The 12,215-nt window shown below is 38.5% G+C and overlaps 1 pseudogene; it reads right to left on the bottom strand.

Moving 5' to 3' along the window:
- Window positions 1-352: 352 nt before the first annotated feature.
- LOC110329134 lies at window positions 353-4,175 on the bottom strand (annotated as a pseudogene).
- Between the last annotated feature and the right edge of the window lie 8,040 nt (window positions 4,176-12,215).

Below are 12,215 nucleotides of genomic sequence, written 5' to 3'. Positions count from 1 at the left end.
AGATAAAATAGTTGCTTCAATCATTGGGCCTTTCTTTCTCACAACATGTATGCAATCTTAAAAAGAGAAAAAAAAGAGAAGAGGCAGCGTTAAGTATATAACAAATACCAAGTTCTCGTAAACAGAGTGTGGCTGTTTAGCTATTTCCCAGAAGTCACTGCCAAGGCAAGTTGGAAAATACTAACCAGTTTCTGCCTCTATTTGGCATGCAAGACAGGTGGAAGCCTCAGACATAAATGTTATTTGTCATGATATAGGTCATTTGGAAGATTGTTTTTCTGGGGCTGGCCTGAATCGGTCAGAGTTCAGGACAAGTGTGATTGGACAGTAGAAAGTGGAATGATGTCACTGGTTAAGTCAGCTGGAACACGTGGACTGCAGACTGAACCTTAATTCCCACACTCTCTTCATGTCTGTCAGACAGAATTAATGACTGATTCCAAGCAAACCATGACTGTTGTTTGATGCTAGAAATCGAATTACTTTGCAGGGTCATTGCGTGTGAGCACACCACACTTTATTAAACACAAGTTCAGACAGTCACTGGGGAAATCAAGTTGAATTTGATAAGGCCCCAAGAAATTATCATGCTTTTACATTTTTTAATTTAGTTGCAATCATACTTCATAGGTATAAATATACTTGTTTGCCTTCGAAAGATCAATGTTACCTTGACAGTCATAAAAATATAGACATATGGGCAAAATTCATCTCTGCACAGCCAGAATTAACAGATAAATAGTGTATGTTTTAATGACTCAGTTTCCAAGCATAAAACAAAGTGCTTTACATGTGTAATATCATTTGTATATTACTATATGAGAATTGTAACAATATTATTTTAACCAAGTAGATATGAAAGAACCAGATTTAATGAGATAAATATATTCCCCAAGGCCATCCATAAAGAAGACAGGACTGAACTGAAGCCCATGTTCTCCAACCCAATATTTGTACTATTTTGTTTTGATTTTGTCTTGGAGGGCTTGTGTCTTATTTTCTATGGTAGGGGTATTGAAAGTATCTAATGTAGCTTAGGCTAGCCCCAAACACATTTGGTAATAGAGATTGACTGAACTCCTGATCCTCCTGCCTCTGCCTAACAAATGCTAGGGTTACAGATATATGGCATTATGCCTTGCCTTGCTCTGTTTATTACAATAAATACTCTGCTCACATTAGTCTATGTTTATAGAAGCAGACAGACATGGAGACATAGATTTTGCATGTATGAATGAGCAGGTTTTCCTTCTGACTAAAGACTTATTGAAAGGTTAAATCTGACAAAGGCAATGCTGTCCAGTTATATTTTGATGAACATATCATTAAAGACTGAGTGAATATTCATCCACCCATTCACCAGAACTTTTAGAATCATTTTAGCTAATATATCAAGTTGCATTACAACACACTAGGTTGTAGTAAGTCATCTTCATTTCCTTACTTACTGAAGTGATGGACACCATCTGACACACAGCCTGAAAATGTCACCAAGGAGATGAGAATAAGAACGTTTACAGAAATAGGTTGGAGAAAATACAAAGAGGAAAGTAGGAGCTGGCTATCCAGGAAGTTCTGACCTCCAATTTTTATAACTTTTATAAGGAAATACTCTAATATGTTATTAATATCTCTAATGTGAAATTCTTTAGTAACCCAATATAAATTGTCAAGACCATTCAGCAAAAAAGTTTGCTGCACCTGAATTTCACTAACATATGGCTGTATTCTTCTTGTGACTTTTTGTAAACTCTTAGTGACAATTTTATGAGAGCTGTGGCAGTATTAAATAACTAAGAATAAATGTTTGGCTCCTATTAAGATAGGTTGGTGCTTGCTTTGGTAGAACATTGTTTTCTAACTGTGCAAACTTGAAGATATGGTTTAATTTGGTCAAGTTTCAATTTTACCATCTCAATCATTTAATTTAATAGAGCTAAGAAAGAGAGAAAAGCATTTAATTTCATAGAGCTAAGAAAGAGAGAAAAACGATGCATAGCAAGCTAAATGCCCACTGTATTACCATATACAAAGTGAGTATCAATCATTGTAGCTGAGATTAAACACAATGTTGTTTTATTCAATTCCATATAGGATGTGGTAAGTATGCTCAATCTGATCTTTCTTGTTGATTACATTTACAAATTCTGTACCAGACAATCAAGGATTAATTTTAAATGTTTATTAATTATTAATTATTTTAAAAATGAGAATGCAAACAGACACTCTGCAGAACAACACCTGGGTTACCTATTCTGTGGATGAATATGAATACACCACTTTTGTTTCTCTCCAACAGTCCCATCCCATCATCTGGAAAGGCCTTAAGTCTCCAAAACAGTCCTTGCAAAATGTCCAGGATATAGCCATAAGTTATTTAATGTTCATTTTTCAAAAGAAAAAGTAGGAAAATCTCAATTTGAATTAAAAAAAAAAACTGTTTAGTTCTTGTACAGTGATACAGAGCTTATTTGCCCTTAATACAGTTATTTTATTTGTAAGATTAGCTTAAAAACTTTAACTTTCTACATGGTATTTCAACTCTGCTTGCTCTATTTTTAAAATATTAGAAAAGTGGAGTGAGGCAACCTAAAGGAATGAATGAAAATCTGAAAAGATACTACAAGTAAATAAACCTTATCCTACAGTCTCAGCCCTTGGAGATGGTGAAGGGTCAGGGGTTTGAGGCCAGCTTCCTGGAACACAAAATAAGGGCTGTGGATGCAGCTCAGTAGTACAACAGTTCTATCACATGCACAAGGTCCTGGGTTCTCTCCCCAGCCCCATACAACCACAATCGTTGCATGGGCTTTAGTATCAGAATAGAGCTGACAAAGGAAAAAAAAACTAATTTAAAAAGACATCATGAGAAACTATGCAATCTTCTAAATGTAAAAACTTTTGTATGGAGGATGGAGAAATGGCTCAGATGTTAAAAGCATTGACTATTCATCCAAAGGACTAGGGTTCAATTCCCAGACCCTACGTTGTGGCTCATCATCATCTATAACTCCATTCCTACAAGGTCCAACCATCTTCTCTGTGGACACTGCACGTGCATGGTGTACATTCATACAAGCAAACAAAACATCCATACACATAAAAATAAATAAATATTTTAAAAGGTTCTGTATGTTTAAATTTTTTTTCAGTTTAAATCTTTTATTTCATTAACTTAAAGGTGAACAAAATGCGTATTTCAAATTTTATTAAACTTATATACCTGAAATATATGTTTACATAGAGGACAAACAGATATAGTATTTCAAGTAACTTATGGGACAGTCATTATCTGTTAAAAATATTCTTCTTTCTTCCACACATACAATTTTTCCTTCTTACANTATAAAAGCTGGATGCAAACTTAGGATGTAAACGTATTTCATTGTTAACTGTTGATGAAGATGGGAGACTTGTTCACAGCTCAGTTAAAGGACACAAACAAAAGGCTGTTCCCTCAGACACAAAGATGCCATGTCTCTCCCAGCAGGACTGTGTTCCACGTTCATACCACATCATTTCTTCTTTTTTCCTTTCCCTTTTTTACTCCCCTCTCCTTGTTGAAGACTTGGGTCGGCACCTCCTGATTTCTGTGTCCTTGTTTTTAGCTTGGGTATCATTTCTGCTACGTATAGCATCACTGACTTACCTAGAAATCAGAAGCTAGGNTTAGTGTAACAATCTTAGAAATAATACATGTGGGGGCTGGAGAGATGGATCAGAGGTTAAGAGCACTGACTGCTCTTCCGAAGGTCCTGAGTTCAATTCCCAGCAACCACATGGTGGCTCACAAACATCTGTATGAGATCTGATGCCCTCTTCTGGAGTGTCTGAAGACAGCTACAGTGTACTCACATATAATAAATAAATATATGTGATGGGAACTGTACAAGACAGAGGCTGCCATCTTCCTGTTTGAGCTGTACCCGGACTCTGCCTCTGTACTGAACATCACGGTTCCATTCTCTGGAGTACATTTTGTTTTTCTCCAGAAAGGCATTCAGTCCAACTGCTGAGCATACATCTTGAATCTCAGTAGCCGTAGGGTTTTCTACAGCCTTACTTACAGGGATCCGTCTCCCCTCGGCTACGGTCTTCTTATTATTTAAATAAGCGGGGTAGATACAAATAAACCTGTCCTGGTCGGCCGGGGCCCGCATGGCCCCGCAAGCCATCTCCACGGAGTCCCGTTAGCCGCGCCAGCCTAGCAGGCCGGACGCCACACCGGCCGGAAGTTGACTCAGGCCACAGAGAGCCATGTTTAAATTTTTAAAATGAGCAAAAACTTAGGAATCTGTTGCGAAATAACAAAGATAGAGAAGCAAGTAACAAAAAAGACAGTCAAAAACAAATGACAAAAAGTTCTAATTCCAAATGTGTCAATAATTACAGCAAGTAAAAAATCAAGCAAGCATATTAGATCGTTGGTTTTAGAACCACAGAAAACACATGTAAAGAAATATTAGCTGAAATACCCCCCCCCCCAATTTGGTGAAAGCTTAACCTAAAGGTTTGGGAAGTTAAACAAAAACACAAAAATACCAATATATACACAAAAGGTTGAGGAGGAACATGTTAAAGTTACATCATAATTACAGATAAAGGTAGGGGAAGATACCTAACTTCAACCTATGGGCTCCAAACCAATTCACTTGGATGCATGCACATGCAAACACAAACACATGCACACACCCATATACACATAAATATACATATTTGCACACACAAACATGCATACCATACCCCCAAAAAAACTAATAATAAAATTAAATTCAGTTTTTAAACAAAAGATCTAAGAAACCAAAAGGAGAAAGAAGAGAGAGAGAAACCAAGAATTAAAATAATTATCAGAACCAAAGAAGAAAAAGGCAGCCGTGATCCTAAATACATTAATAATTGCATTAAACAAAATCAAGCAAACATAGAAATCAGTAATCTTTGGCATGTATTAGAAATGAAATTATCTATTTCTGTGCTGTATAAAAGAAACTCACTTCAAAATATGGCATAGGTAGGATAAAATTAGTAGAACAGAAATACAGATAATCTCAAAAACTATTCAGAAAATCAAAGTAAATGGTGTGCTGGTGTCAGACAATGCAGACGACAAGGCAGAGAAAAACACTTTGTAAGTCATTAATATCTCACAGAGCCGGTATTGAAGCAAAAGTAACGTTATAAAAAAAAAAAAATGAGACATCAGTACACCGATTACCATCACTCTCCAGGAATCAAAAGGCAAAATTCCCAACAGCATAGACACAAACCGAATCACTCAAGATACAAGCAACAGTGAGCCAGAATGAAGTGCATGAATTACCTGAACTCTAAGTCTGAGAAGGTTAATCTTCATTGTGAATAGATCAGCCAGGAAAGGCTCATCATGGAATCATTTAATACACAAATGATTTTGACAAAATTCAAAATCAGTAGACACTTGGAAAAAAAAAACATAGATGCAAGTAACTCAGAGATTAAGGAACATTTTCTAGCTCATAACTTAAGAAACAATAGCTAGTGCCTCACGTACATTGAAAACCTGAATCATTTCCCTGATTATTTCCTGATATCCTTGGCAACAGGGCGAGGATATGAACTCTTAACATTGATATTCATCACCAAGGAAATGCAATACTACCAGAGAGATTATGCACTAAACATAAATTAGCAGATTGAACAGGAAGAACTAAAAGAACTCTTCTGCATGCAGTATTCTAGTTTGGTTTCTGTTGCTGTGAGAAAATACTCACCAAAAACAACTTGCGTAGAAAGGGGTTTGTTGACTGTATATGTCCTAATCACGTCCGTCACTGATAAAAGTCAAGACATGAACCCAAGGACAAATAGAGGCAGAAATTAGAGAGGAAAGCTGCATACTGGCTTGCACAGTCTGGCTTGTATGCAGCCCAGGACCTCTTGCCCCTGGGGAGGTGAGGATTCTCCCACATCAACAAAATGTTTCCACAGACTTGCCTACAGGCCACTATAATACAGCATACCTATATTTTGTCAAGTTAATAAAAAAAAAAATAAGACTAACCAGCTCAGTGGACAACATGGTTGTTTATGTTAAAAGTTAAAAATAAAAATCCTGAGAAACCAGTTTTGAAAACTTCTAGGACCAATTAGTGAGTTAAGCAAGGTTACAAGATACAAAAAAAGCTCAGGGCCCTTATATTTTTATGTAAGAGCAACTGGAAAATGAACAAATGAATTGCAAAGTTTGAAAATAATACAATTTAAAATAGTTTTTACAAAATACAAAACTATTGGATATAGTATATTCCCATATTCATACTAAATATCTGGAGCATATAGTAAAACACCTGTATACCAAAAACTAAAATTTGTAATTGCTAAAGGTGACGCTAATGGATTTTGCCAGACAGTGATGATGCACACCTTTAAACTCTGCACTTGGGAGGCAGAGGCAGGTGGATTTCTGAGTTCGAGGCCAGCCTGATCTACAGAGTGAGTTCCAGGGCCACCAGAGCTATACAGACAAACACTGTCTCAAACAAACAAACAAGAAGTGTCCAAAGTAAAATGAAGAGCCATATAGCCATTATTGTATTTTAAAATGGTATAAAATGTTTACATTAAAACTATATCAAAGTGTGGAGCAGATACTGAAGGAAAAGCCATCCAGAGACTGCTCCATCTGGGGATCCATCCCATATACAGTCACCAAATCTAGACACTATTGTGGATGCCAAGAAGTGTTTGCTGACAGGAGCCTGATATAGCTGTCTCCTGAGAGGCTCTGCCAGAGCCTGACAAATACAGCTGCGGATGCTCAGAGCCATCCATTGGACTGAGTGCAGGGGTCCAGTGGAGGAGAAAGAGAAAGGACTGAAGGAGCTGAAGCGGTTTGCAACCCATAGGAAGAGCAACAATATCAACCAACCAGAACCCCCAGAGTTCCTAGGAACTAAACCATCAACCAAAGTACACATGGAGGGACCCATGGCTCCAGACACATACATAGTAGAGAATGGTCTTGTCTGGCATCACGGGAGGAGAGGCTCATTGCTGCAGGGTGGTGATGCAGGAGTGGGTGGGTGGGAAAGTGAGCACCCTCATAGAAGCAGGGGGAGGGAGGACAGGATAGGGGATTTCTGGAGGGGAAACCAGGAAAGGGGATAATATTTGAAATGTAAATAAAGAAAATGTTCAATAAAATAAAATAAAAGACTATATCAAGTGTTGTGAATGTACTGCAACTGGAATGCTCATCTACTGCCAATTGGAATGCAAGATGCAAAGCCCTTCTCAAAAATAGCTCGGTAGCTTCTTGGAAAGTAAAATCTATTTACCATGTATTCAACAGTTTCGGTCTTGGGTATTCACGTGTTTACTTGTTTCTACAGGTAGCCCTCTATAGCTAGCAGGCTATCTAGAGAAGCAGAGCCAATAGAATTGGCACATCTCATACAAAGCAATTTATATCAGAGGCTGAGAAGTCCAATAAAAGCTGCCTTTATAGCAGAGAGGCTGAAGACCAAGTGGTTGCTCAGTTTTTTGTTTGTTTGTTTGTAGACCATGATTTTAATATTTTCAACTTAATATTCACCAGACAGAATAATTATTTTAAGTTATATTTCATTGTTATCTCTCCCTTTTCATCTCTGATTTTGTTAATTTGGATACTGTCTCTGTGCCCTCTGGTTAGTCTGGCTAAGAGTTTATCTATCTTGTTGATTTTCTCAAAGAACCAGCTCCTGGTTTGGCTGATATTTTTGTATAGTTCTTTGTGTTTCTTGTTGGTTGATTTCAGCCCTGAGTTTGATTATTTCCTGCCATCTACTCCTCTTGGGTGTATTTGCTTCTTTTTGTTCTAGAGCTTTCAGGTGTGCTAGCAAGCTGCTAGTATAATCTCTCTCCAGTTTCTTTTTTGAGGCACTTAGAGCTGTGAGGTTTCCTTTTTGGACTGTTTTCATTGTGTCCCATAAGCTTTGGTATGATGTGTCTTCATTTTTATTAAATTCTAAAAAGTCTTTAATTTCTTTCTTTATTTCTTCCTTGACCAAGGTATCATTGAGTTCAGCTTCCATGTGTATGTGTGTTTTCCATTGTTTTTGTTGGTATTTAAGATGAGCCTTAGTCTGTGGTGATCTGATATGGTACATGGGATTACTTCAATCTTCTTGTATCTCTTGAGGCCTGTTTTGTGACCAATTATATGGCCAATTTTGGAGAAGGTACCATGAGGTGATGTGAAGAAGGTATATTCTTTTGCTTTAGGATGAAATGTTCTATAAATATCTGTAAGATGCATTTGGATTATAACTTCGGTTACTTTCACTGTGTCACTGTTCAGTTTCTGTTTCCATGATCTGTCCATTGATGAGAGTGAGGTGCTGAAGTCTCTCACTATTATTGTGTAGGGTGTGATGTGTGCTTTGAGTTTTGGTAAAGTTTCTTTTATGAAGTGGGTACCCTTGCATTTGGAACACAGATGTTCAGAATTGAAAGTTCGACTTGTTAGTTTTTTTTTTCTTTGACAAGTATGAAATATCCTTTCTTATCTTTTTTGATAACACTTGGTTAAAACTCAATTTTATTTGATATTAGAACGGCTACTCCAGTTTGTTTCTTGGGACCATTTCCTTGGAAAATTGTTTTCCAGCCTTTTACTTTGAGGTAGTGTCTGTCTTTGTCACTGAGGTGCATTTCCTGTATGCAGCAGAATGCTGGGTCCTGTTTACATATGCAGTCTGTTAGTCTATGTCTCTTAATTGGGAATTTGAGTCCATTGATGTTAAGAGATATTAAGGAAAAATGATTCTTACTTCCTGTTATTTTTGTTGTTAGAGGTGGAATTATGTTTGTGTGGCTATCTTCTTTTGGGTTTGTTGAAGGAAGATTACTTTCTTGCTTTTTCTAGGGTGTAGTTTCCCTCCTTGTGTTGGTGTTTTCTATCTATTATCCTTTGTAGGGCTGGATTTATAGAAAGATATTGTGTAAATTTGGTTTTGTTGTAGAATATCCTGTTTTCTCTATCTATGGTAATTGAGAGTTTTGCTGGGTATAATAGCCTGGGCTGGCATTTATGTTCTCTTAGGATATGTAAGACATCCTAATGCCCAGGATCTTCTAGCTTTCATAGTCTCTGGTGAGAAGTCTGGTGTACTTCTGATAGGTTTGCCTTTATATGCTATTTGACCCTTTTCCCTTATTGCTTTCTTTATTTAGAGCATTTGGTGTTATGATTATTATGTCCAGTCTATGTGGAGTTCTGTAGGCTTCNTGTNTGTTCATGGGCATCTCTTTCTTTAGGTTTGGGAAGTTTTCTTCTATAATTTTTTTGAAGATATTTATTGGCCCTTTAAGTTGCGAATCTTCACTTTCTTCTATACCTATTATCCTTAAGTTTGGTCTTCTCATTGTGTCCTGAATTTCCTGGATGTTTTGGCTTAGCAGCTTTTCGCATTTTGCATTTTGCATTTTCTTCATTGTGTCAATATTTTCTATGGTATCTTCTGCCCCTGAGATTCCCTTTCTATCTCTTTTATTCTTTTGGTGATTCTATGTCTCCTGATCTCTTTCCTCAGTTTTCTAACTCCAGGGTTGTCTCCCTTTGTGATTTCTTTATTGTGCTATTTCCATTTTTAGATCCTGGATGGTTTTGTTCAATTCCTTCACCTGTTTGGTTGTGTTTTCCTGTAATTCTTTAAGGGATTTTTTTTTGTGTTTCCTCTTTAAGGGCTTCTACCTGTTTACCTGTGTTCTCCTGTATTTCTTTAAGGGAGTTATTTATGTCCTTCTTAAGGTCCTCTATTATCATCATGAGAAGTGATTTTTAGATCTGAATCTTGCTTTTCAGGTGTGATGATATATCCAGGACTTGATAAGGTGGGAGAATTGGGTTCTGATGATGCCAGGTAACTTTGGTTTCTATTGCTTATGTTCGTATGCTTGCATCTTGCCATCTGATAACCTCCAGTGCTACCTGCCCTCGATATATCTGACTGGAGCCGGTCCTTCCTTTAATCCTGGATGTGTCAGAACTCCTCAGAGTTCAACTGTCTCTGTGATCCTGTGATTCTGGGATCCTGGGATCCTGAGATCCTGGGTGTGTCAGTTAGGAGTTAAGCTTCCTCTGGGACCCTGAGATCCTGGTGTGACCAAGCTCTTGAGATCATGGGATCCTGTGGTCCTGGGCATGTTAGAGTGCCTGGGAGTGGAGGTTTCTCTGGGTGTTGTGGGACTGGCTAGGGGGTTCCTGCCCAAGGTCTGCTCAGGACACTGGCTGGCCCAGACTGGAAGGAACCTGCGCCACTTGTCAGGTGGAGTTCCTGGGTGCCTGGCTCCTGCCGGTCCTAGTTACTCCCAGTGTTGGGGCAGATGTCATGTCCTCCTCACCTTTGACCCTATGATCCTGGGAGTGTTGGAGCACCTGGGAGTGAATCTTGCTCTGTGTGTTGTGGGATTGGATGCGGAGTTCATGTCCAAGGTCTCTGATGCTGATCCTCGGTTGCTCAGTTCTGGATGATGAATGCCACAGCAGTTCCCGACTACTGCTGAAGGCCAAGAAGAGCACCAGTGTTATATGGTTCAGCCTGGAAGACTAGGGATGCCAGAGTTTTGTGTCAGCAGAGGATCATAGCAGCACAGAGAGAAAGGTGCTTAGGGAGGAGAGCAGGCAGGCACAAAACACATTTTTCTTGAATCTCTTTCTATCTGGACTAAACTTTGAAAGGTGTCACCCACTCTTAGGTGATTCTCTCCCACTTAGTTAATACTTTCTGAATACTGGCCACAGTCACACCCAGAGGTAGGTAGGTCATCTATATTGCTCCTAAATCCCATCAAGTTAACAGTTAATGACAACGACCTCCAAAACGACCACACCCTCCAAACTGGAACAAATGGTCTTTAATAATAACTGATTGAGCAGTCTGTACATCTATAAATTAATTTTTTTAAAAAATAGAAGCAAGCTGGGGAGTGGTGGTGCATGCCTTTAATCCCAGCATTTGAGAGGCAGAGGCAGGTGGATTTCTGAGTTCGAGGCCAGCCTGGTCTACAGAGTGAGTTCCAGGACAGCCAGGGCTATACAGAGAAACCCTGTCTCGGAAAAACCAAAACCAAAAAAAAAAAAAGAAGAAGAAGAAGAAGAAGCAAACTTAATACCTGTATCAACTTGAAACAATCTTCAAAAACCATGGCTGAATTAATTCAGCCACTCTCCTAGTTCTATATTACTTAACCCCATTTTTATTACATTCTGAAAAATACAAACCTACAGTTACAGAAAAGAGTGGATCCTAGCCTTCAGAGGTAGGGAAAAGAGATTCCCACCTTAAAGGGACATTAGAAGACAGGTTTGGCATTTTTCCTCTATCAAGATGGTGTCGATAACTACATGCATGGAGAAAAGATTCAAATTCTTAGACTGTACAGTGTCATTTTTTTCTGCACATTAGTCATAAACAACGTGACACAGTGGGATGAACAGAGCATCTTAACTTTCTTTATTACTTTTACTTATTTGTTAATTGGTTTAAGGGGACATGGGGCTACCCCAGCCTGCAAGTGTGTGGAAGTCAAAGGATGCCTCGGAGAAGTCATTTCTCTTCTTTCATCTCATGGGACCTCAGGGTGTCAGGCTTGACAAAGAGCTCCACCAAGCTGCCCCATTACCCAGAGGCTTCTGTTACAAGCGTTGCTGTTGTTATTGTCTGAAGATACTTTCAGCCTCAAATGATAGAAAGCTAAGATAACGTTTACTTAATTAAATACAGGCTTTTCGTGAATAAGAAGTTAAAAACTCAGCAGCGTTCCTGTATGGTAGGTTCCTCGGTAACATTGTCAAGGCCAGGCACAATGTATATTGTATTTTTAATTCTTTATTGGTACCCTGTTGGCTCGCTTTCTCAGCCTTGTTGCCTCCTATAGTCAAACCAAGCCCCACCTCAATCAGTAAAATCTGGAAGAAGATTAAAAATGAAGTCTATTCCGCCCTTACCATTAGGACAATCTGGAGATCACCCATGGCCAGGAGACTGTGTTTTATATTCCCCTGGCACGAGCTGGGTCATTCACCTGATGCTGGAAGATGGAGAAACTGGCCTGAATAATTTAACAAATCAGAACAAAGCTCCAGGGTTTCCAGAGCAGAAATGATGCAAATTGTATAAGAAACTGCGTGCAGCTGCCCTTTACAGGAATGGGCTAAGATGTCTTTTCCTTTCTGTTTTCTGTCATGCCTG

This window comes from Mus pahari, chromosome 11, assembly GCF_900095145.1.
Source record: "Mus pahari chromosome 11, PAHARI_EIJ_v1.1, whole genome shotgun sequence".
Taxonomy (NCBI): Eukaryota; Metazoa; Chordata; class Mammalia; order Rodentia; family Muridae; genus Mus; species Mus pahari.
The sequence above is the reverse complement of the archived record's forward strand: the minus strand, read 5'-3'. Positions and strand labels throughout refer to the sequence as shown.